The sequence below is a fragment of the Triturus cristatus genome, chromosome 7, assembly GCF_964204655.1.
Source record: "Triturus cristatus chromosome 7, aTriCri1.1, whole genome shotgun sequence".
NCBI classification, from domain to species: Eukaryota; Metazoa; Chordata; class Amphibia; order Caudata; family Salamandridae; genus Triturus; species Triturus cristatus.
Genome location: NC_140590.1, coordinates 1,111,102,087 through 1,111,124,944, shown reverse-complemented (window position 1 = coordinate 1,111,124,944; position 22,858 = coordinate 1,111,102,087). Strand labels below are relative to the sequence as shown.

Sequence of the window (22,858 nt, the reverse complement as noted above, 5' to 3'; positions counted from 1 at the left end):
ACGCGCTTTAGAACAGTACTCCTGAGGCGGAAGCCGGGAGCAGAACCTATTTTTAAAATTTGAGTGTCACTTGTTGATTGTATGTTCGTTTAAAACTTACCTAATCTGAGCACTTGTAGAAATAAATACCCTCCCTTGGCCATAAGCTGTACAGTGGATTTAACGCTGAGAGCGGACTTGGGACAAACAAACTTACTCGGACGCCATTGCCGGCGTGCACCGAGGCCATGCCCCTTTGAGGCCACACCCCCCCCAGTGCTCCCTCTCCACCAATAAATATGTGCCTCTGGCGGAAGAGCAGCAGACGAGCGCAGCGGGCGCACTGATAGCGCGCCGAAGGCCTGCCTAAGGCAAGCCCGGCTGCACCAGGACGGGCCTAGGGCCAGCAACACTGGACCTTTCCAATCCTGCAAGTCTGTCATACCCCAGGGACTCCCTGCTCCGACTGAACCAGCCCCTACAGCCTTCCTGTACCAACTCCCTCACAGGTGAGAACCAGTGCACCCACTGTCCAAACTGTCCTTTCAAATTCACCCCAGCTTTGAGGAACCAACTCCCACCGACAATCATTAAAATGGGTTTGCTAAATTGTCGTTCCTTACCCAAGCACACCCAGGAAATACATTGGCTACTAGAAGAAGAGAAATTTGAGATCCTATTTCTCACAGAAACGTGGCTTAGACCAGAATCAGACTTCGACATTGCCCTGGCCCTACCTCAGGGCCTTTTGATGCAACATCTAGACCGAGCAAAGGGTAAGGGAGGAGGTATCGCGATTATCTATAACAACCAATTCACATGCCGGTTTTACGACAGCCCTTTATCGAACTGTGAAAATGTACATTTTAACATCCAATTGTCCCCTTGTAACTCCCTCTCAGGAGTCCTCATTTACCGCCCACCAGGGCCCTTAGGCCAATTTTGCAGCTCCCTCCTAGAATTTTCAACTGCCCTCTCGATCACTTCGTCTAACATGATCATCCTAGGAGACCTCAACATTCATTTTGATAAGGACGATGACGATACTGCAGCAGAATTACTGGCAGATTTAGCAACTCTTCAGCTCCAACTCCAGAACAACCAACCTACACATAGGCTCGGACATCTTCTTGACCCTATCATATGCAACATCAATGATCTTAAAACCAACGCCCCGATCCCTCTGCCATGGTCGGACCACCTACTCATTCCCTTCAGATGGGAAGTATCTCACATCTCTCCCCCCAACAAGCCCTCTGTCACTCCCACGCGTCCCTGGGCCAAACTAGATATTGAAAAATGGAAACTAGTCTTAGAACGCCGTAAACCAATCCTCGAATCAGACCCTATAAGAGCGGACACAAAATTCTCCTCTTGGATCGAAAACTCCCTTAACACGATCCTCCCAAAAAAACCACACCTTACCTCCCGTAAAAAGATTCCGGCCCCATGGTTTACACAGGAAACCCGCCACCTAAAAAAACTCTGTAAAAAAGCTGAAAGAGTATGGCGGAAAGACTTCGAACCTGAGCGTAAGAAAGACTATAGACTGTCGATTCTTGCGTACAAAAAAGCCTTGAAAAATGCACAAATCATCTTCTTTCAAGAGAAAATTAGTGCGGCATCATGCTCTGCAAGGGAGACTTTCCAGATAGTGAAACAACTCTTAAAAACACCAGAACCGTCAGGATCTGTCGACCCCTCAGATAACCAATGTGACAAACTGGCCGCATTTTTTGCCCAAAAAATCCAAAATATTTTACAAAAACTCCCCCCCCCCCCCCTTTCCAACACAGATCATCTCCCGGTAATGGCAGAACAGATTAACGTGCCTAACACAGGATTTGATTCATTCACCCTCATAAACCCTGACACTCTGGTGCCTATTCTCCAGTCACTCAGAAATGGCTCACCTTCAGACCCAGCCCCAGTAAAAATCTTAAAACTTGTAACACCGACTATTCTCGAACCACTGGTAAACGTAATCAATGCCTCTTTGAGCAATGGAACGGTTCCCCCCAGCTGGAAGAAGGCGAAGGTTAGGGCTCTACTAAAAAAAACGAATTTGGATCCCCTTAACCTTTCTAACTTCAGGCCTATCTCCCTCCTCCCTTGCACTAGCAAGATAACGGAAATATTCATAAATTCTCAGCTATCCAACTATCTCGAGACTAACGAACTACTCAAATCCTCACAGACAGGCTTCCGTCCGGGTCATGGCACTGAAACCACGATGCTGACGGTGGTTGAGGAGGCCAGGAAGATCATGGATACAGGAGAATCAGTGGCAGTGATCCTCCTGGACCTTAGCGCGGCCTTCGACACGGTCAACCATCAGATCATGGCCCAGCGACTTAGCGATCTTGGGATCTCAGGCCTCGCCTTATCCTGGCTGAAATAATTTCTGCAAGACCGTTCATTCCAGGTCATAGAGGGCAGCTACTCATCCGGGGAGACCCCTGTACGTTGCGGAGTGCCTCAGGGCTCTTCTTTGAGCCCTACACTCTTCAACGTATATATGTCCCCCCTGGAACAGATAGTCACCCCACATGGGATAAAACTCCTAACATACGCAGATGATACGCAGCTGGTGGTTTCCCTCACCCAGCAAAAAAATTCCAACATAGACCTTTATTCCTGCCTGACTGACATTGTCAGCTGGATGGACAGATCCCACTTAAAGCTTAACGGCGACAAGACGGAGATCATGGTGATGGGGAATCATGCCCTCCCCCTCACAGACTCCCTCTGGCCCCCTTGCATGGGTAAACCTCCAACCCTCAAGCCAGAGATTATAAGCCTCGGCCTATGGCTGGACAAAAACCTCACCATGCAAACCCAAGCAAGAAAAACTGCCGGAGTCTGCTTTGGTCTCCTGCGATCCACCCGAAAAATCTTACCCTTACTTCCTTTGCAATCAAGGAAACTTTTGATACAGGGTCTCATCCTTTCAAGGTTGGACTACGGCAATGCACTCTACCTTGGTGCACCTCTAAAAACCACTACTAAACTTCAGGTAGTTCAAAATGCCGCTGACAGGATTCTGACCAACACCGGGAATCGCTGCTCAGCCAAACCAGCCTTGCGAGCACTGCACTGGCTACCCATCACGGAAAGAGTGCAGTTCAAGTCACTCTGCCTTACACATAAAATTTTGAATGGCAAAGCCCCCCCCCCATACTCAGAGATTTAGTTATTCCTTATAACACTTCCAGACCTCTTCGATCATCCAATGCCAACCTCACTAAACTACCCAGGATCTTTTGAGCACGTTCAAGAGGCCGACGCTTCTCTTACAATGCATCCAAGATGTGGAATTCCCTCCCTCCTGACCTCCGCGCCCAACCTAATCTTCTGGCATTTCGAAAATCCTTGAAGACATGGCTGTTCCCATGAGCTTCTCTCCCTCTGTTTCCACCAGTACTTGTTCAGCGCTGGGACGCTCACGGGCAGCTATGCGCTCTAGAAATCCGATAACATTAACATTAACATCAAGCAAATGTGACTCTTGTGTTATCCTACTTTAGCAAAGTCCCTTTAGTCTGGGTAACTCCATTAATTTAAAACCAAAGCCCTTTGGTGTGGAGTTTTGGAATGTTCGTGCAACAGTTTATGGCTATTTTTGGTAAAACACAGAGTCCTCAACTCATATTACTTTGCTCTCCTTTTGACAGGGCCAGGAGGGATCTGGCTTTCTATGTTGGTCCTTTCCAGATTTCAACTGCAGAGATTGTCAAATCTAGAAAATATCCAGAAAATATCACAAAACCAGCTCCGATGTTGACATTACCTGCCCCACTTTCAAACACATTTAGAGCATGTTGGGACATAAGTGGCAGAAACATTGTTTCTGGTGAGCATGGTCATAAATCTATGCTAATTTGGAACAAGTGGGTGCAGTATTACAGTTACACTGTAGGTATTATCACTCCAGCTACCAATGATTACAAGAAGTGCTTGTAATGCTCCACGGATTACGAAATACAGGTAACCAGATTGATGCATATTTTTTCCACATTTGGCATTACACAGAGTTTTACAATGGACCCCGTAGGTACTGTTCAGGTGCATGAAACCTCAGATGACAAGCACCTGCTTCTTCAGTTGGGGCTAGACCAAGGTAAGGGGGCTTTGCTGGCTCCTACCCAGGAGATCCTGCCCTGGAATTGACCTGCAGCTCCTCCCTTGCGAGAAGCTGGCAAATTAGGATATTTTAGGAAGCTGGAAGTGTTCAGGAGTGTGTGAAGATGGCACTACCTCTATGCAGTGTGAGAACCCTGTCCTGAGTATCATAATTATGGAATGTACTCATGGGCAGTGCTGTGCGAGGGCCCAGGGGCTCTGTAAGAAGCTGACACTACGAGAAGATAACTTGACAGCCCGTGTGAGTAGCTGACTCTGGTGGTTTGAGTGCCTGCAAGGTGCCGCCATGTCTAGGCGCTGTCAAAAAGATGAAAGACAGGCGGTTGCATGTCAAGCAGATGTCTGTAGCAAGCTTTTATCTCACTGAGCTCTTTTAGCAGCATCAGAAGAGTGCAGTGACTGATGATGTAATTAACTGAGGCCTTGTGTGGAGATGGTACACTACAGATGAGTAGTGTGAAATACTGCTACTTGGGGGCACTGGTGATCAGTGTGAAAAGATGCTATTGACAGGAGATGTGATAAATTGCCACTACAAGGTCAAGAAAGAAACTGTCACTGGGTGGCAGAGTGAGAGCCTCATGTCCGTTGAGAGTTTTGCACAGAAAAGTGGTTTAGGGAGCAGCACTGGTGATCAGGGTGAAAAACTCCCACCAATAGGCAGTATCAGAGACTTAAATTACAGTTCAGGGTTACTTAAGCAGGCGCCTGTGGTCAGTTTGAGGCACAGTGATTGGTGTGTAATGAGAGACGCTGCCACTGCTGGATGTGTGAGGAATGGCCAGCAGTGGGCAGTGTGAAAAGGTAGCACTGCTTGGCCTATGAAACTGGGTCATGTTTGACAGTGAGAGAAGCTTTCAGTGGTGGACAGTGTGCGGAGCTTTCAGTGGTGGACAGTGTGATGAGCTTTCAGTGGTGGACAGTGTGATGAGCTTTCAGTGGTGGACAGTGTGATGAGCTTTCAGTGGTGGACAGTGTGATGAGCTTTCAGTGGTGGACAGTGTAAGAAGCTGGCACTGGAGTGTAAGTATGGAATCTTGCCATGATGGCACTAGCTGCTGGTATGACAAACTGGCACTCCAGGGCAGTGTGAACGTTTTTTACTGGTAAGCACTGTGAGAATGTTTCTATGATGGGCAATGAAATTATGTATTATGTGAAAAGCCAGCACTGTAGAACAATGAAGGTTAGCAGATCAAGGAAAAAGTGGTAGAGAGCTTCTGTCCAGCACTAGGTGCTCTCTAAATGATAGTTACCCGACCAACATTACAATATCACTTTTATAAAAGAAATCCCGCAAGAGGAGCCTACAAAAAAACCCCCAAAAAACGAGAATGCAATTCCATAGTCTCAAAATTCATTAATTAGTAGCACTATATCAAATCTCATTAATAGCACATCAATATGCCGCCGTTTGAAGTGCGCGTGCTGCTCCCTGCAGGCTTGAAAAAAACATTTCTTCTCATTTATGTTGCATTTCTTATTCAACCCCAGCGTGTTTCCCCAAGTCTTCATTGCTTAATGTTACTCTCGTGAAGGTGTCACTCATGGTCATTGAAATGTCACTCATAATTTCACAGAAAATATGAAACGTCACACATGACAGTCTAAAACCTTGGCAGCTATGGGGCTTTCTCTGTTATGTGTAAAGGGAGTGGGTTGCAGGCTCTGGCCTTGTCCTTGGACACAGTAACAGGGGCAGTGTTTAAAATGGGCCTGCACTTCAAAAATACTCTTCTCTTCAGTAATGGGACTTTTGTTTTGCAGTTTTGTACCAGTACAGAGGTGTTAAAAATACTACAATGTTCCTTGTATATTGAGAAGTTTTTGGGTAACACACAGTGTCAAGTAAACTCTGGTGACTAATTTACCTGCTGGAGAGAGATGGGAGTTTCATCTAGTGGCAGGTTTCATTTGTGTGAGGTAGCGCAGGTGGTTAATATCATAGCTGCCAAGTATTCACATTGCTAATGTGACATTTCCATTGATGCAGTGACTTATGAAAGACATTCCACAGCTTGCTGTACTAGAAGGCTGCCTACTCTAACCGTAGGCCACAGCTTCCCCATGTGAAAACCCGCAACATGTTCAACCTTATATACAGCACAGTGATAGTTGCTCAATTATCTTGAGCAACCTACAACCATTGACAAAGCCAATAGTCTGTGCTAGTTTCATGTGTAATTTTGCGTTCAATGTCCAAACTAATGGACAGAAGCAGCAAAATTCCAGTGGGGCAGCGCACTGCATGTAAGATAAAGATTTCGGGCTTCAATAAAGTGCCACTTCGTTTTTAGTTGTTTTTTAGTGAGGGGGAGCCTGCAGGCCAGGGTTAACCCCCGATTCTTGCACAGCACAGGGCCTTTCAAAAGAGAGCAGGCAGTCCTCAGACTGGGCCCCTTGTAATGAGGAGCCATGTTTTTGGTGGTATTGATGCCGTTTTACACAGTTGCAATTTCTCTTAAGCTGTTCTGAAATATGCGGCATGTTAGGGTGGGGCTTTCGACAGGAATAGCGTGTTGCCGTAACTTTGTTCATAAACATTTTATAAAAGCTGCTGTTGCCCTGTGTTTATACCATCCCAATACTTCTGTTCCGTTCTCTGCCTCTTTAATTTGCTACCCTGTTATTAGTATTATACATATATACCCTGCGGTTTACTTGTACAAAATAACACTTTTCATAAGTACTTCGCAATTCAGTTCTATAATATGCTTAATAAAGGTGTTAAAATTTCCACACACAATAATGTAAAGCATACCTAAAAACGTATAAGGTCCCAAAGGCGAGACCTATTGGCTATGCCAATGCTTGTTTCCCCAGCAAACAGCATCAGAAGTCTTTTCCTGTAGTCCTGTAGGGCTCACACTGGTCTCTTTCTACTCTTAGAAGCATGTGATAGAATGGATGAGATGGGGCATGGTTTATGCTGTGCACAGCTGTATTGCGCTACCAAACACCACTAATTTCATTGCTTTCTGCATGCTGGCAAACTGTCAGATTGTTGCAGCTCCATAGGGATCTGCCTACCATTATATCATATGAATTGTAATCCCTTTAGCACATACTGGATTATCATGCAATTTCCTCAATGGCCTTCATTGGAAGCTTAAACACTTCTTTGTAGTCCATAATCTACGCATATTAGATGTAAAATACAACAGGTCAGTGTACTTTTTGGGACGCTTTTCTCAAATTAAAAAATCTGTGAATCAGTTTGATATGCTTTGTGTTATACCTCTGAAACTTAAACCAAACACAAACTAATTCCTGATTTTTATATCTAGCAGGACAGAATCATAGTTTCATTCAACGTCCTATTTTTCACTTGCGATCGTTCTGTGCGTGTTAGAAAAGATGGTGACTTTCTGCTTTCGGACAATCCCGGTGAAGTTCTTTGTAAATGGCTGGTCAAAAATATAGATGAAACTGGTCGGCCAATCACCGAAGAGAGAGATTTTAAAGCTATGATTCTTTTCCAATCATCTGGTAAGCACATTAAGAAAAGCTTTATATTAAGTTTGCAACTGCAGGATAATGGCACAAATTACCAACCTGATTCAGTAAAAACCTACATTTGAGAATAAATTAATGCAATAATTGTCAGTAAAAATGAACATGCATGTCCTTACATATGCCAGAAACAAATTTAACACTTATGAAAAAGGCTGAAACATTTTGCTTGGCACTACTATAAGGCAGCCATTTGTGGATAAACTATTTTTTTAAGCAACTTTTTTCAGGAGGTTAAAGTTCAGGCTTACGTTTACTGTCTCATAAGGAAAACTTACTTTGTTATGGATAGATTGTACATTTGTCCTTTAATATCAATACCTGTTTATTTACATATTCTGGATAACGCGTTTTTTTAGTGAAGCAACAGTGTCTTACGATTCAAAATGTTTTTGAAGACTTAATTGCGAGCTATTCTGGAACAACAGAGGGTCTAAAACAGGTGTTACTTCAAAGGGCACAGGAGGAAAAGAAGTTGATATTATACTGTGGCAATCGGGGAAGCGCTGGAAGACTTAAGAGGGTGTTACGTGAACTCCAATAGGAAAAAATTGCAGAGAAAAGATGCAAGGACAAAAAAGCCAAGCAGAATGGGCTGGATTATAAGAGTTGGTAACCAAGCTCATGCCGAAAGCACCGCTTCTCGGCCTGGTGATGCGAGTTCGTGGATGAATTTGCAGAAACTTGAAAACCTGGCCCTTTTAGCAGGGATTGCTAGTGTCTTTCAGCCAAAATCCACAAGTAACAAGCATTTACAATGCAACGGTCTCGGCATTGGTAAAGTTAGAGCTATAGGCATTGCTCATTACAATGCCGTTTCTTTAAATGTTTTAAAAACAAAAACAAACAAAAATAATGTCATGAGCAATGCCAATAGCTCTAACTTTACCAATGCCGAGACCATTGCATTGTAAATGCTTGTTCCAAGTGGTACGGACGGGCATCGCGCCTCACCAGCCGCGTGCACTGAGCTGCAGACCCGCGCGCCGCTGCTCACATGTAAACCGAGCTGCAGTTCCCAGCATTGCAGAAGGGTGGGGAACTACAACCACATTAAGCAGCCGAGCCCGCTACTTAAGGCGGCAAGATCAAGCGCGGCCATGTAGTTGGTACTAGTTCACCAAGCTCAAATCTCATCCCAAATCACTCAGCGCTCACTAAACTACATCTCACCCAAATCTGTGGATATTTTATCTCCCTTCAGGTGAACCCACAAAATAAACTAGTTGACACAAACACCGACAAGAACGCCATTCAGCTCGCAATTAAAAAATGCCCGCATTAAGCAAGTCGTAGAGCTTATTATTCATCGTGCATTATCTACAAGTAGCATTGAATGTGTACGCATGAGACATCTGGATATTGTGCAAAAACACCACGAAAAACAAAACTGACAATGTGACGAGTTTATTATCGTTGTGTCCCAGTTTACACGCGTGCTTTTCACAGCATTGGGAGGAAAGAATCCGGGCCGTTGGTATGGATTCAAAAAACAGTGTGCAACTCGGCACTATGCCTGGCTAGCTCTATGGAAAAGGATGGGCTGAACAGGCTTGAATTCATAGAAGTGACATGTTCCAGCACTCCCAAAACCCCAGATGAGTCGAACTGTGTTGCCGTATTCGCGTATTGTTATGTCCGCCTTGATCCTGCCCAGAACCACGAAGCCTTGAGAGCGGAGCAGAAAGAAAAGCAACAAGTAAAGAGGAAGAAGCCGAGGGCACCGGAAGACACCACCGCCTTTCTCCGAGGCAGAGCAGAAATGCCTCGGAGAAAGGCAGCGTCCTTTTCGGATTCGGGGGCGTGTTTTGCTGTTGTCTCCTCCTTGAGACTTCTTGCAAAAAACACGCCCCCCGATCCGAAAAGGACGGGGCCTAATCTGAATGACTGACCTCTTCTCCAATGGCTGGCCAGCATTCAAGAGGCCAGCCAATGGAGAACAGGGGAGAAGAGGGGCGGGTTCAAGCCCCTGTTCTCCAAGTCATTAAATCTCGGAGCGAGACTGCGCAAGCGCAGCCTTCGCAGCCGAGACCTAAAAATGATGCAGTAGAACGTGAAAATGAACTTGTTTTGGAGTCCCCACTTAAATCAAAATATCATGGACAAAACCAAGCCTCATTTTCTCCACGTCACCATTTAATACCGAACAAACTATTTCCTACACAAGAGCTGGCTGTTTCGAGCAATGCAGTAACACCTACTAGACCCTGCAAACAAGATCCCAAATTTATGGTACCCTTGGCACAACATATTTTGACACCACAAAGTTTTGTAGCTCACAGCTCACAGTCACACAGCCTGGCCTACAGTGACTTTCCATCTGCAGTAACACCTGTGGGTGTGAACCGTACCCCTTGCCATGATGACCCATTTGCAAGCAACGAAAGCCTTGATCATAATGTAAGCAGAGCTGAATGAGTACTGCCATTATACACTTGTGCATATTGTGAAGCCTGTATGCCAGCCTATTTTCCTTGGTTAACGTAACATGCCTTTTGGTGCCAAAACCACAACTTCTGCCTGTTATCTCTGCAAAAAGCATAGATACTTATTAAAACAGAATTAATATGGTGCCTTCATTCCCTCAACAATAAGGCACATATACCTACCTGTTGAAATATGAATAAACAAATGGAAAACTGTTTGACATGATCAGTATAAATGAGGGCCTAATGGTTTATTTTCTTTTTCCCACCCTCAAGACAATGAAGAATCATTTCATTTGATGACGGAGGAAAGTCCATCATTCAACACTGGGGTAATGTTTTTTTTTTTAAGGTACCTACGAAATTGCATTTCCACTTGTATGGCCTAATTATGATTTGCTTTCTCTCTAAGAAAATGGTATATAACTCCTTGGCGATAATTAAAATGAAAGCTATCCTGTTGGCCCTGGTTCCGGTCTGCATGAGGAGTGTGTCCGGTTACAAGCTGAAAACGAACACTTAAAAGGTGCGTGCTTGTTATACTACCTTCCCACCTAAACTGCAACAAATTCCCATTAATAATCCTTTTTTCCACCAAAACACATGCATTGCCAAAAGTATGCTTGTTCTGTGAATATTGTATTTATCTGCTGCCTTTAACAACTGTTTTTATTTGATTGCAGCACAGTTGCAAGGCACTTGCAATAGAGAGTTGGCTATAGAGTATTTGCAAGTTGCCATGTCTGCTTTGAGCAACTCAAGGAACTTAACAGGTACAGCAGCATCAAAAATATGCAGTCGATCATTCACTGTACAAAAGGTACTTGTTTTCTTTGCCACTCTTTAGCACAGTTAAAGTTTATATAGGACAAACCTTGTAGTCGATATATCCTTTTTCCCAATTTTTTTTCAAAGTGCATTTTCTAATTCATTTTCTCTGCCCACCTCAAACCCGCAATTTTGATGCCAGCTTCTTAATTGCCAATACTTAAACTTTGAAAGTCTGTTCTCCGTAAGCGTACAAAAATCTTGCCATGAAAACAAAGATTCTCCTGATACTAATTGACCCCAACATCGAAGACCAGCATCTATCAGGGGAGACGACATAGAGTCTTTAGTCCACCCGGTGAGCCCGGAGCATTCCAAATGGGAGCAAAGGCACAAAAATAACTAATCTTCAGAATTTTTCTGATCTTTGCCCATATGGCGGCTAATTCCTGTAAAACTTTTTGTAAGACTTTTTTTTTAAATCTTGGGTCCCCATATTTGTATAGAAAACCTTGACTTCCATTATCAATGTCTAAAAGCATCACTTTAAACATCAGTCCTACATCGGAGTCCTCCGGAGTATCCAAAAGTTATTTTCCAGCGCTCAAGGAAAAAGCCCTAGCATATAGAACTAAATCTGGTAGGCATAGCCCCCCCCCGTATTCTTTTTCCTACATAACTTTTTCCAGGATATTCTAATCACTTTTGAGGCCCAAATAAAGGAATTAAATTTAAACTGAAGAGATCTTAAGCTTTTTTCATTAAAAGAGAAAGGGATGTTCTGAAGTAGGAAACTTAACTTGGGCAAAAGCATCATTTTTATTAATTTTACTCTGCCTATCAAAGTTAATGGCAAGTACGCCCATCCTGACAAATAATTTTCTATTTCCTTAGTAATCTTTTGAAGATTTAATTCTGGAATCTCATCAATATTTTGAGATATTAGAATACCCAAGTATCTAATTACCTTTTTAATCGGGTACACACAAGTACTCACATTCCATACCATACATTCAGTTTTTTTGGCGTTAATTTCATATCCTGATATCTTCCTAAACTTTCTTGCTTCTTCATATATTAATGGGATTGAAATGTTTAGGTCCGGAGTAAAAACCATTAAATCGTCACCTTATAAGGCCACTTTTTTATCCCATCCCTTAAAACTGAAAGATTGTATATCTGGGTTCCATCTAATTTTCTCAGCTAGAGGCTCAATATATAGATTAAAAAGCATAGGCGAAAGGGGACAGCCCTGCCTAGTGCCTCTTTGAATCTTAACCGGAGCAGACCGCATCCCATTCACTAAAATTCTTGCCATTGGTGCTTTATATAGCAAAGAGACAGATCAGCAAAAGTTATTTCCTAAATTATATATTTTTTTAATATAAATTGTAAATAAACCCAATTACCTCTATCGAAAGCTTTTGTCTCGTCTATCGCCATTATGGCTAAGGAGAGTTTATATATAGTGGCTAGATCTAATGTGCCAATCAAGTTATATATGAGATCAAACATTCCTCTACCTTTAACAAAACCCATTTGATCCCTATGCAAAAGACACTCCATTACCCCATTCAACCTCTCTGCCAATATTTTTGCAAAGATTTTATGATCAATATTGAGCAGAGAAATGGGTCGATAGGAATCACAAGATCTTGGTGATTTAGAAGGTTTAAGAATTAGGGAGACAGTAGCTTCATTCCATGACGGAGGAATGTCTCCCCCTTTTTCAAATATATGGGCAAATAACCTTAAAACCGAAGTGAGGATCTCTCTTAAAAGTTTATACAATTCCGCAGGTAACCCATCCGGGCCTGCGGCTTTCCCGGATTTACCTGAGTCAATGATCCTCCCAATCTCAGTCTCCGTAATGGGTAAATCCATATTCCGTGAGTTCTCATCAGGAATCTCTTTAATAGAGGTGTGGCCCAGCCAGGCTTTTATCTCTTCTATTTCAACCTTGCAATCTTCATGATATACTTCTTCAAAATGAGAATGAAAAGCCTTTTTAATCTCATCTGGGGAATCAAGTTTAACTCCTGGAATGGAAGAATTCAATTCCCTAATTTTTCCTCTGGCCAGATCTTGTTTAGACTTCCATGCCAGGAGTCTCCCACACTTTTCTCCATATTCGAAGTGGGCTTTTTTGCTGGCTTCCCATTTCCTTTTCAGTCTTGACTCAAGAATTGCTGTTAAGTCTGATCTCAACGATTGTATGCTGGTTAGCATTTTATTATCTAACAAGGTAGGTTGGTGTGAGTTGATGTAATTCTCACTTAACTGTATTTTTTTCTATTCTGTCAATTTCCTCTTTATATTTTTGTTGTCTAACAAACTGTATAGGCGTAATTACACCCCTAAGAAAACATTTATACGCATCCCAAACTATGTGAATCGGGGCGCTACCCATATTTATTTGAAAAAAAGCCTCTGTTTCTGATCCTAATCTCTCAATTACGTCTTCCTCCAGAAAGATGGCACGCTCTACCACCCATCTTCTGGGGGATAACCTAGCTGAAATGCTAAGAGTTAGAGAGACAGAATGATCGGAAAGATGTTCCCCAACAGGAGTAATGGCCTGCACCAATTTCTTTAATGTTAAACTCAACAGAAAGTAATCTATCCTAGATTTTTTTTGTATTTTGTATTATGAAAAGTATATCCCCTTTTCTTACCCATCTTGTTTCTCCACCCATTGTACCATGCAAATTGTTTCATTGTATTTCTGATCAAAGCTGCCGTTTTATGATTTACAATGGCTCTACTACTCTGTAATTTATCAAGAGTCGGATACAGGACAGCATTAAAATCACCAGCCAAGACTAACGGGTCTGTGTATTTCAATAACTCAGACAACAGACTGGAGAAAGGTCCTGGATCATCCGTATTCGGTCCATAATATCCTGCCACTGTAAACTTAGATGAATGGCATTTAATCCCAGAGATAGCCTACCTCCCCATTTTATCCACCATACTATACTCAAGGGATATAGCCGGGTTATTTTTAAAAACTATAGCAACTCCTTTAGTAGGATTTTTCTGAGAAGTACAAACAGTTTGAATCCATTTTCTAGTTCTACAAAGAGATCTCAACTCATACTCTAACAAATGCGTTTCTTGCAGAATGAGAATCTGCTCCGGTACGTCTCTTAGGTATTGAAACATTTTTTCCACTCTATATTTTGACCTCAAACCGTTGAGATTCCAGGAAAGCACCTTCAACTTAAAATTCTGATCAACCTTAGGGCCGACCATTTCTTTGGTTACTCATCCTTCTAAAACTCTATTATAATAAATTGGCGATTTGGACCTAAACTATTTTTATTTTTCATTTTTTCCTGCTGCTCCCCACCCATTGCTCCCCCCCACCCCTTTTCATGTGATTCCCCCCCCCCCTCGAAGAACCCCCCCTTCATCTCCTGCACTCCCTAGGCCTATGGGGCACCTCTTCTTGGGTCAGGAGCTTAGTTATTTAAATTCTTACATTCATTCATAAGCTAAGTATTATTCGTTTTACTTTTCCTTAATTTTCCCCTGAAATGCACTGTAAAAAATGATACAGCTTCATCAACTCTTCTAAAAGTCCTCATGCTATTATTGTGCATTACTTTCAATGAGGCTGGGAATTTTAGTTGTGCAGTGGCACCCACGTTTTTTGAATGGTTCCAACAATTTACCCAACTCCCATTGCCGTGAGGCCGTGATTGCAGAAACATCTGATCTAATCTGAAAAGTTATATCATTCACAATCAAAGAATTTAATTTTAGTGCCTTATTAAGAATTTCCTCTTTGTGTACGTCAAAAAATGCACCAAAGTTTTCCTCGGCCTTGTTTTATTAGGGTTGAGCCTAAAGGGATCCCTATGTACCCTCTGAATATCCGCCATTAAAGCCTCTTCTGATCACTCAATCTGTGTTGCTTTCTTTATTAGTTTTGCCACGTACTCTTTTATATTACTTCCTTCTACTCCTTCCGGAACTTTGAGTAAACCTATGTTGGTTCTCCTCTGAGAATTTTCTAATGATTCTAACTTATCTTGTGTCTCTAGATCTCTTCCCTTTAAAGCCACTATAGTCTTTTTATTTGCTTCCACCTGATTTGTTAGCTCGGTTACAGATAATTCTAGTGCCATTGTTCTAGTAGCAAGTGAATTGATTTTAACTTCTAACTTTTCGCATGAGTTTTTAATGTCCACTTGATTCCCCTCCGAGATGGCAAATCTCTCCTTCATCTCTTTAACAAGGGCTTGTAACATATCGCACATGGAGCTCGATACATATATAATACTTGCGTTCTCCTGTAGATCAATACTGATTTGAAGTTGTTCTGTAGATAACTCTGTAGATTTTTCTGAACTAATCAGGTCAGCCTCCACCTCCACCATATTTTCAGGTTTATTGATTTTATCAGCCATCTTCAATGCTGATACTTCAACCTCGTCCAATAAATGAGAGTATCTGTTGTCAATAGGAAAGTTAGACAATAGGGCATTTTGGTCTAATTTATCTAAGCTGACTAACCGATCTAGTGGCTTTAATACTAAAGTAGTGGGAGCTATTTTAAAATAGCTTTTTAGAGAGGGTGTTAACTTGTGGGGGTCTCTAGAAGAAGCGGTGCTCTTTTTCTTCTGAGAACTTGCCAATTTCGCCGGATTTTTGTCCTTTACAGTTTTGTTTTGAACTGTCGGATTCTTTTTCCGTTTAAAATTATGATTTCCCACCTTTTCTGCAGTTTTTGAATCTGCATCTGCTTGATAATCAACCATATGTGATTTTAATTTAGCACTCCTTAAGGAGTACCTACTTTGCCTCCAGCCCGAATTTGTTGCATCTGTTAACATACAATGACGGTTAATACCCCTTTTTGGTATAAACTCTGCTTTTTGCTCAGAAGAAGGTCTTTCAGAAACACTGCACCGCTCTCTAACTTCACACACCCCACCTCCTTGCTCTGCCGCCACCTTAGTCTGAAACTGATCTTGATTCACTTTTCCGGCTGTGCTGCCCCTGCCTCTCCCGCCCTGGAAGGGAAGGACAGCAACAGTACTCCTCCCACGATGTAGCTCCCATGCAGCTCATGCCCAAAGCGGCTTCCAGGTTGCACTCGACCTCGGCAGCTCCCCACGACCTCTCCTGCAACGAAACCGGTAACCTGATGTCCTGGTAAAACCGGGACTCCTCCAATCGTCAGCTCCAGGCCAGCAGGAACACACCGAGAACCACAAAGGCTCCCGCCTCCACAGAAAAACCAAAAAGGGCTACCGAAACTGCTAAAAAAAAAAAAAAAATCACTGGACCACCCGCGTCATCTCCTCTCTACCCAACCTAGGTACGGACCTCGACGACTCTTTCGTTTTCTTCCAATTATATTTCCTAGTTTTCTCTTAAATAATGACTAATAATGGCTAATAATGGCTAATAAGCATCACAGTAGATTCCAGGGTTGACGAATCATACAGCGCAATGTTTTTTCAAGCACGAACACTTAGACTCGCATCTTGCTCCCGAGACTCCACGACCCGCTACTCGCCGGCCGCCATGTTCCTCCGATGCTATGCTTGGTTCAGAGATGTTCTTGTTCCAAAGAGAAAATTGCACACACTCTTGGAGGAAGCCAAGGCAGCTCGGGACAGTGCAGGTTTTCTTCTCAATGGTATCGGCGAAATACTTTTTTCTCCAAAAGAACTTGCATCTGCAAAAGGTATAACAAAGGCTCATGCTGGAACAGCTGTCCTTGATGAGAAGGTTGATGCATTATTTGGTAAGATATTACAAATGTTCAAATTAACATTCAACCAATCTTGGATGGTGACAATTCATTATTATACATGCTTTTAAAGCTTTGCGTATGTGGTCTTGTATCATATAATCGTACGATGACTCCATTACTCAACAGATGTCTGCAAGAAGAACAATGGGGGTGGCTTATAATTTATTAACAATTTGTGCTGAGTTTGTGCTACAAATGGCATGCAAATCTGGCACAAAGCCTTGAGTTGTGATTTTATTTCTAAATCTGTAGGTCCAGGTGAGGGGCTCAAACTGGTTGAAGACATGATAGCAAACTGAACTTCTAAAATACTCTGCTCGCAGCTTTTATTTAGACATCTTCAACTCTCTTAATGATTACATCAGTTGGTCCTGTTCCTAGCACTTGGTTGTAGGCTCCAATTTTGCTTTCTGTTCACTATGCTAGTTTCTTCGATTGTTTTAAAAAAATGCTACTTGGGGCTATAACGGTCATTAGGGACCAGGGGCTAAACAACCGCTGTGTGGTGGCGCTTTGTGTTTTATATCTGTTGTCAGTCACGTTTGCTATTTTTATAATTCACATTTAGTGCAGATTTTGAGCTACAGAAAGGTACCCCTGCTCTGAGCCATGCCCACTCCTGCTGCCCTAAGTTTTTTATCTGAAGTTTCGATGGGGACCCAGCCTTTTCTCATCAAGCTACCCACTGCACAAAAGTTAAGACATTGGTTGAAGGTGGACATTTCTGTCCCCTTCCTGAAACTCCAACAGATTTCCTGAATCCACAACTTGCTGCTTCACTCTTAAGTTCATAAACAAACTTTTTCTTTCTTCACCTTCTGCCCCCCTCTTCATCAATGCCTTGCTCTCACCTGTGCTTCTTTGACCAAGTGCACTTAATGTTACACTTATGAACCATTGTAACCCTAACCATATCTCATTGTAACCCTAACCATATCTAATCTGGCACTCTATCTGAAATAATGGACCTGAAACTTTTGATAGGCAGTTCAGCCATATTAAAAACCAAACATAGTGGTGGGAACATGACACTGATGTATGCTATTTTGTTTTTCCAGTGTTTATGATGTCTGTGTGCAGGACCAACGGCTGGTCCTCACTGGACAACAGAAGTATGAGAAGGAAGCTGGCTATAAAGATTTGCAATGCTAGGACAGGACTAAAAAAAGCTCAGAATCTAGAATCAAACAACAAAGTTGCTGGTTTTCATTAAGCCATTTGTTCTGGTTGCAATATTCGGGCCTTTTTTCCCTCCTTTTTTTTCCCTGGACTTTTTTCTCATGTTTGGTATCCTGGCCCCTATGGGGCCAAATATGTGATTTTGATAAATAAAATTACATGTTGACACATACCCGTTGAAAACATTTTCTTTAAGCACTGTTTAGTTTAGTCTTTTGCCACTGGTCACCATGTCAAACAGCTTCAGATAATGCTCTGTACCTCAAAACAAGGCAAGTCCCAGTGAGTCAGGAGTATGGGAGTAGCAGCACACGTTGTTAAGCTTATCTGAATGCAAAGTATAACATTGTTGCAGACCACTTCTTTTGTATGAAGGTGCTTGTGGTATTTCTGCAGCACAAACCTAGCCCAAAACAGCATTTCTCAGATTTTAAACAGGTGTCTACCTCTCACTGAAGAATTTAAAAAGTAATCTTTCCAAAGCAAGAGAAAATTAATCAGATTAATAGGACCAGATTTAGAGAATTTTTGTGTTTGGTTTGCTTAAGTTTTATAATGCAGACCTGAATCAAAATCCTTTTCAGGATTTTCAAAATCAGAGCTAATTGGTATTTGGTACAACACTCATCCGAAATAGGAAAGGTTGCACATTTGTCTAGACAGTATATTTTTTGGGTACCAGAAGGGTACACTTCCAGTATGAAACCTAGGCTTGACTCTCAGACAACATTGCATTATAGTGCAGTGGTGCTAGAGAGAGGGATAGACATGACACTACCCAGCTCTCTCCCTGCTTTGCAACACAGCCAATTAGGCTGCTGCACTGCGTTCAGTGACAGTTTTGTAAATATAGGCCATACTTTAGAACTCGTGGCATTACAAACAATTCTTGATAGTGTGTAAATATGGCATATTACATCCAAGTGGCCTGTTTTCAACAGGAAAGTACACCGAAGAGGTGGTCCAAAAAATGTTTTCCTACCAGGAAATCGATAGTCCTAAACTACTAGTGGGACGCTGCAAGGGAATACTGGCAGTCGGCCAACATGCTACTAACATGGAATTGTCAAGGTGTCATCCACCCGTAATGATTTCAGCCCTGGGTGTAGTGAGGCTACGTGAAGCAATACGGAGTGGGTGCAAATCTACGCCCACCTGCACACTTCGCGTAGCCCTACTATTCGCCGCCCGCCTCCCTCCCGCCCTCATTTTACAATTACTATAAACATTAGATAAAGAAAAATTACTTACCTGAGCTGCCGCGTCCCGGGGCTCCATCTTGCTGCTTCCTGGATATCTTCTTCCTCACGAATGCGCATGCGCGGACGCCCGCGCATGCGCATTTCTCGGGAGAAATGCGCATGTGCCGGCGCCCGCGCATGCGCATTCGTGAGGAAGAAGCTATCCAGGAAGCAGCAAGATGGAGCCCCGGGACGCGGCAGCTCAGGTAAGTAATTTTTCTTTATCTAATGTTTATAGTAATTGTAAAATGAGGGCGGGAGGGAGGCAGGTGGCGGGCAACTCTGCTCCGCCGTGGGGTGTGCGTAGTCTGCCCCTGCTACGCCTACTTTGTGCAGCGCGAAGTGGGCAGTACTACGCACACTCCGTGGGCGGAGCGGAGCACTGCGCCCACCCTTAAATGATTTATTAGTGATCCACAATCATCTGAAAGTTCTTATGTCGTCATAATTTAGTAATCCACACTCATTCTGTAGTTGTCCTTAAATAATCCAGAGTAATCCATGCTCATTTTAGAGCTGCCATCAAATCGTCCAAGAGTAATCGCCACTCATTTTGAAAATATCATGGGGACATTCTAAAGTAATCAATAGCCATCCTGAAGTGGTCATAGGACCATCCAGGAATAGTCCACACTCATCCTGAAATTGTCATGGGATCATTCCAGAGTAATAAACTTCCATCCTGAAGCGGTTATAGGATCATCCAGGAATAATCGACAGTCATCCTGAAATTGTTGTAGAATCATCCTAAAGTAATCTGCAGTCATCCTTAAATTGTCTAGAACCCATCCTGGAATAATTCTCACTCATTCGGAAGTTGTCAAATAGTATTCTTGGAGTTGTGAAAGGTAATCACTCCCTGCCAGTGGAAGACAACAGAACACCATCCTAGAATAGTTTTTGTGATTACAGCAAATCATCCCATTTAAATATTTTCCTTATAGGCATACTTCAGGATGGTTTGGGATGACGTCCCTAGATAATTACAGGAATAGCTCAGCTGAAGTCAACCAATGGCTTCAGAATGAGTCCAGGATGATCTTCCTTTTTAACCAGGGTGTTCTGTGCAGCAGGCCTCCTAACCCTCAGTGCTGCATACCGTGAATAGACACTTCCTCAGAGTCAAGATTCTTAACAGACAAGCCTTTGCTCTCGCCAGGCGGAACATTAATCACCGTTCCCTGAACATTGTTCCCCACAAATTGCTGGAAACGGAAATGGCAGCAGGGCCTTTTATCCCAATATAACTGGCAAGACAGGCGCCCCGATGCCAGGTCAGACCTGGTGCGGGCAGACCGCCCCAGAGCCTGAGCTGAGCAGCAGCTCATGCGCCGCTTAGTGCCGGCGCTGACAGGGGTAGATGTGTGTTCACCGGACAACATGGGGGGGTTGCCCGAGCGCTCCGGTTCCACCTTTATCTCAAAGTCCTTCCGCTCTGACAAGCAGGCATAACAGAGGGGCCTGAAATCAGCCCCCACCAAAAATAGCATAGGTAATATGGCACGGGCCTTTGTGCAATGAAGGGAAATAAATACCCATTCCCACGGCTGCTGCTTGAGTTATACACTACAGTAGAAATAGGTTCCGTGGACTCCGGTGTCGCTACGGCCAAAAAAATGTATATATCACACGGCAGCCCTTATTATCGACCAGTTACGGGAGATTAAGCAATTTGCCCAGAATCACGGAATGTTAGGCGTCCCTGCTGAGAGTCGAACCCGGCACCGATAAAGTATCGCCAGCCAGCCTTATCAACCAGTTACGGGAACCCAATAATTTATTGTTAGGCATGGGGAATTTTAGTGCCACATTGAAACCGCTTGCGCTACCTCGTACCGGGGCCAAGATAACTAACTCGGTTCGAGTAGTCATTAGCGTGTGAGAACAAGCCTTCAATAAAACCTTAACCTGGTGTAGCCTAAAAGCATGTTTATGAAACCGGCCCCCCTGCTAGCTGGACGGCGGTGTGTCCATCTCAATACGAAACCTCTAACGTTCCGAAACGTGAACTTAGAATCAAGCGCTGCGGGTAGCCCCGCAGACACGCCAACCTGCATGGACTCTATGAACCAATTAAACACCTTTAGCCCTTTAAACTTTATATTCTGCCACATTAGGTCGGGGACACGCTGACCTACAACTTTAACAAGTAAATTCCAGCTGGCTATGGCACTGGCATACCTCCCTCAAGTGCGGTCTTTGTTTGGACGCGGCAAGCCCAGAGGGTATTTCTTAAGACCGCCCATTGTTGTTTTGAGCACACGCCCCGAGGGAACCAGAACACTTTGTCAGGGTGCCTGCCGCACTACAGACGGGTGTCAAGCCTGGGAGGTACCAGTATATCTATCTTTTTGCTCGATGTGGCCTGTGCGTGAACAGCAGCATAACTCGATACTGCTGCACACGCTTTATTCTCGCATTATCAGGGTCTGCCCCCGGAGCTGCTGGCTGCTCATCACTCCTTGCCCATTGCACCAAGGCGGGCCGTGGCGTGTCTGTATTGGATAGCATGTCCTCAAAGCGTCTCTGATCCCCATCAGCCTTGGCATTCCAGGGGTGATCGTGGTAGCTGTGTGGGTGCCTGCATGGCAACTTGCTTCCTGCGACTTAACTCTGTGCGGACCTGGTACAAGGGGGATGGGGCCAGTTTATCTGGGACCCACGGGGAAAGGGAACTCCTAACGGCATCCTTAACGGCTCTGCTGTGAGAGCGTGAGCACAAAGCCACACTGGGGTTGAGGCATCCTCCTCCACCCTCCCGGTTCCACCCAGGCAAAACGGGATCCCCAGCAGATGGGCCAGAGCCAGGACCGCAGGGGAATGAGGGAAAGAACATGCCCCCGCCTGAAACCGACCCCATGGAATCGCAAGACCAGGGGGCACAGCGGTGTGCTGGTCGGAGTAACTGGCAGCGGTGGGTACCGGAGTCTCCAAAGGGATGGAGCCAAGCAGAAGTGCCTCCCGGCAACATGCACGCGTGGGCTGAGGCACTGGCCCCGCCACAGTAATATTGCTACAGAGGGGGACTCCCACGGAATCAAGAGGGAACCCCTATCGCTTGCTGCTCCTCCACCCTCAACATGTCCACGCAGGCCTTTGGCCCGGTATCAGCATGGCTAGCATGGTGGTGCAACGGAGGTGGGAGCCACGTGGCTCTCTGCTCCCACCCCACCTCTCCAGGCCCACTGGTGGGCCGAGGCCCCGTGGTGGTAGGCAGCACAGGTTCTGCCTAGCCAGCGCTACCAGAGTTGGAGGAGATGCAAGCACATTGCACTCCTCCCCCACCGTGTGATAAGTGCTCCTGCCCCAAGCCGCTCGGAGCCTGGCTACACTCACTGGCCTTGTCGACCCCCCCAGCCACACCGGGCCGGGTCCTGCCCTGAGCCGCACGGCAGCCTAGGGGTCTGAACCAGGGCTCTGGACAAAATTATGCAGAGTGCCTCTGAGAAGCAAAGAGCATACCTTTAAAAGGATGAACATGATAATTAAACTCTCTGTGCCTCAAACATGTTTGCAAGATGCTACCCGTCTGTTTAATGAGGGAAGACACCTCCGGTGACCCTTATAACATACTCCAAGAATATGCCTTAGACAAACAGGTCAGCAGTATTTCTGCTTCCTGAGGGGCTGGCACTTGATAACATGCATTTTGGGGGCGGGTGAAGTGTCTTTTAGCTTGCGTCTACTGTAGCGAGGTGAGCGCGCACAGCCACAGACCATAACCTCCACGCACCCTGGATGCCAACGCTGATTTTGTGCCTGGACATGGAGTTCTCCACCCAGCGCCCTCCTTTCCGCCTCTGCGTCGCTCGCCCATATCTAACCTACGCTGACCTAAT

General features: G+C 44.2%; 2 pseudogenes; both read left to right on the top strand.

The window, feature by feature from the left end:
• The first annotated feature begins 7,479 nt into the window (after positions 1-7,479).
• LOC146811170 (uncharacterized) lies at positions 7,480-17,812 on the top strand (annotated as a pseudogene).
• Positions 7,660-10,053, top strand: LOC146811171 (uncharacterized; annotated as a pseudogene).
• Positions 17,813-22,858: the final 5,046 nt, after the last annotated feature.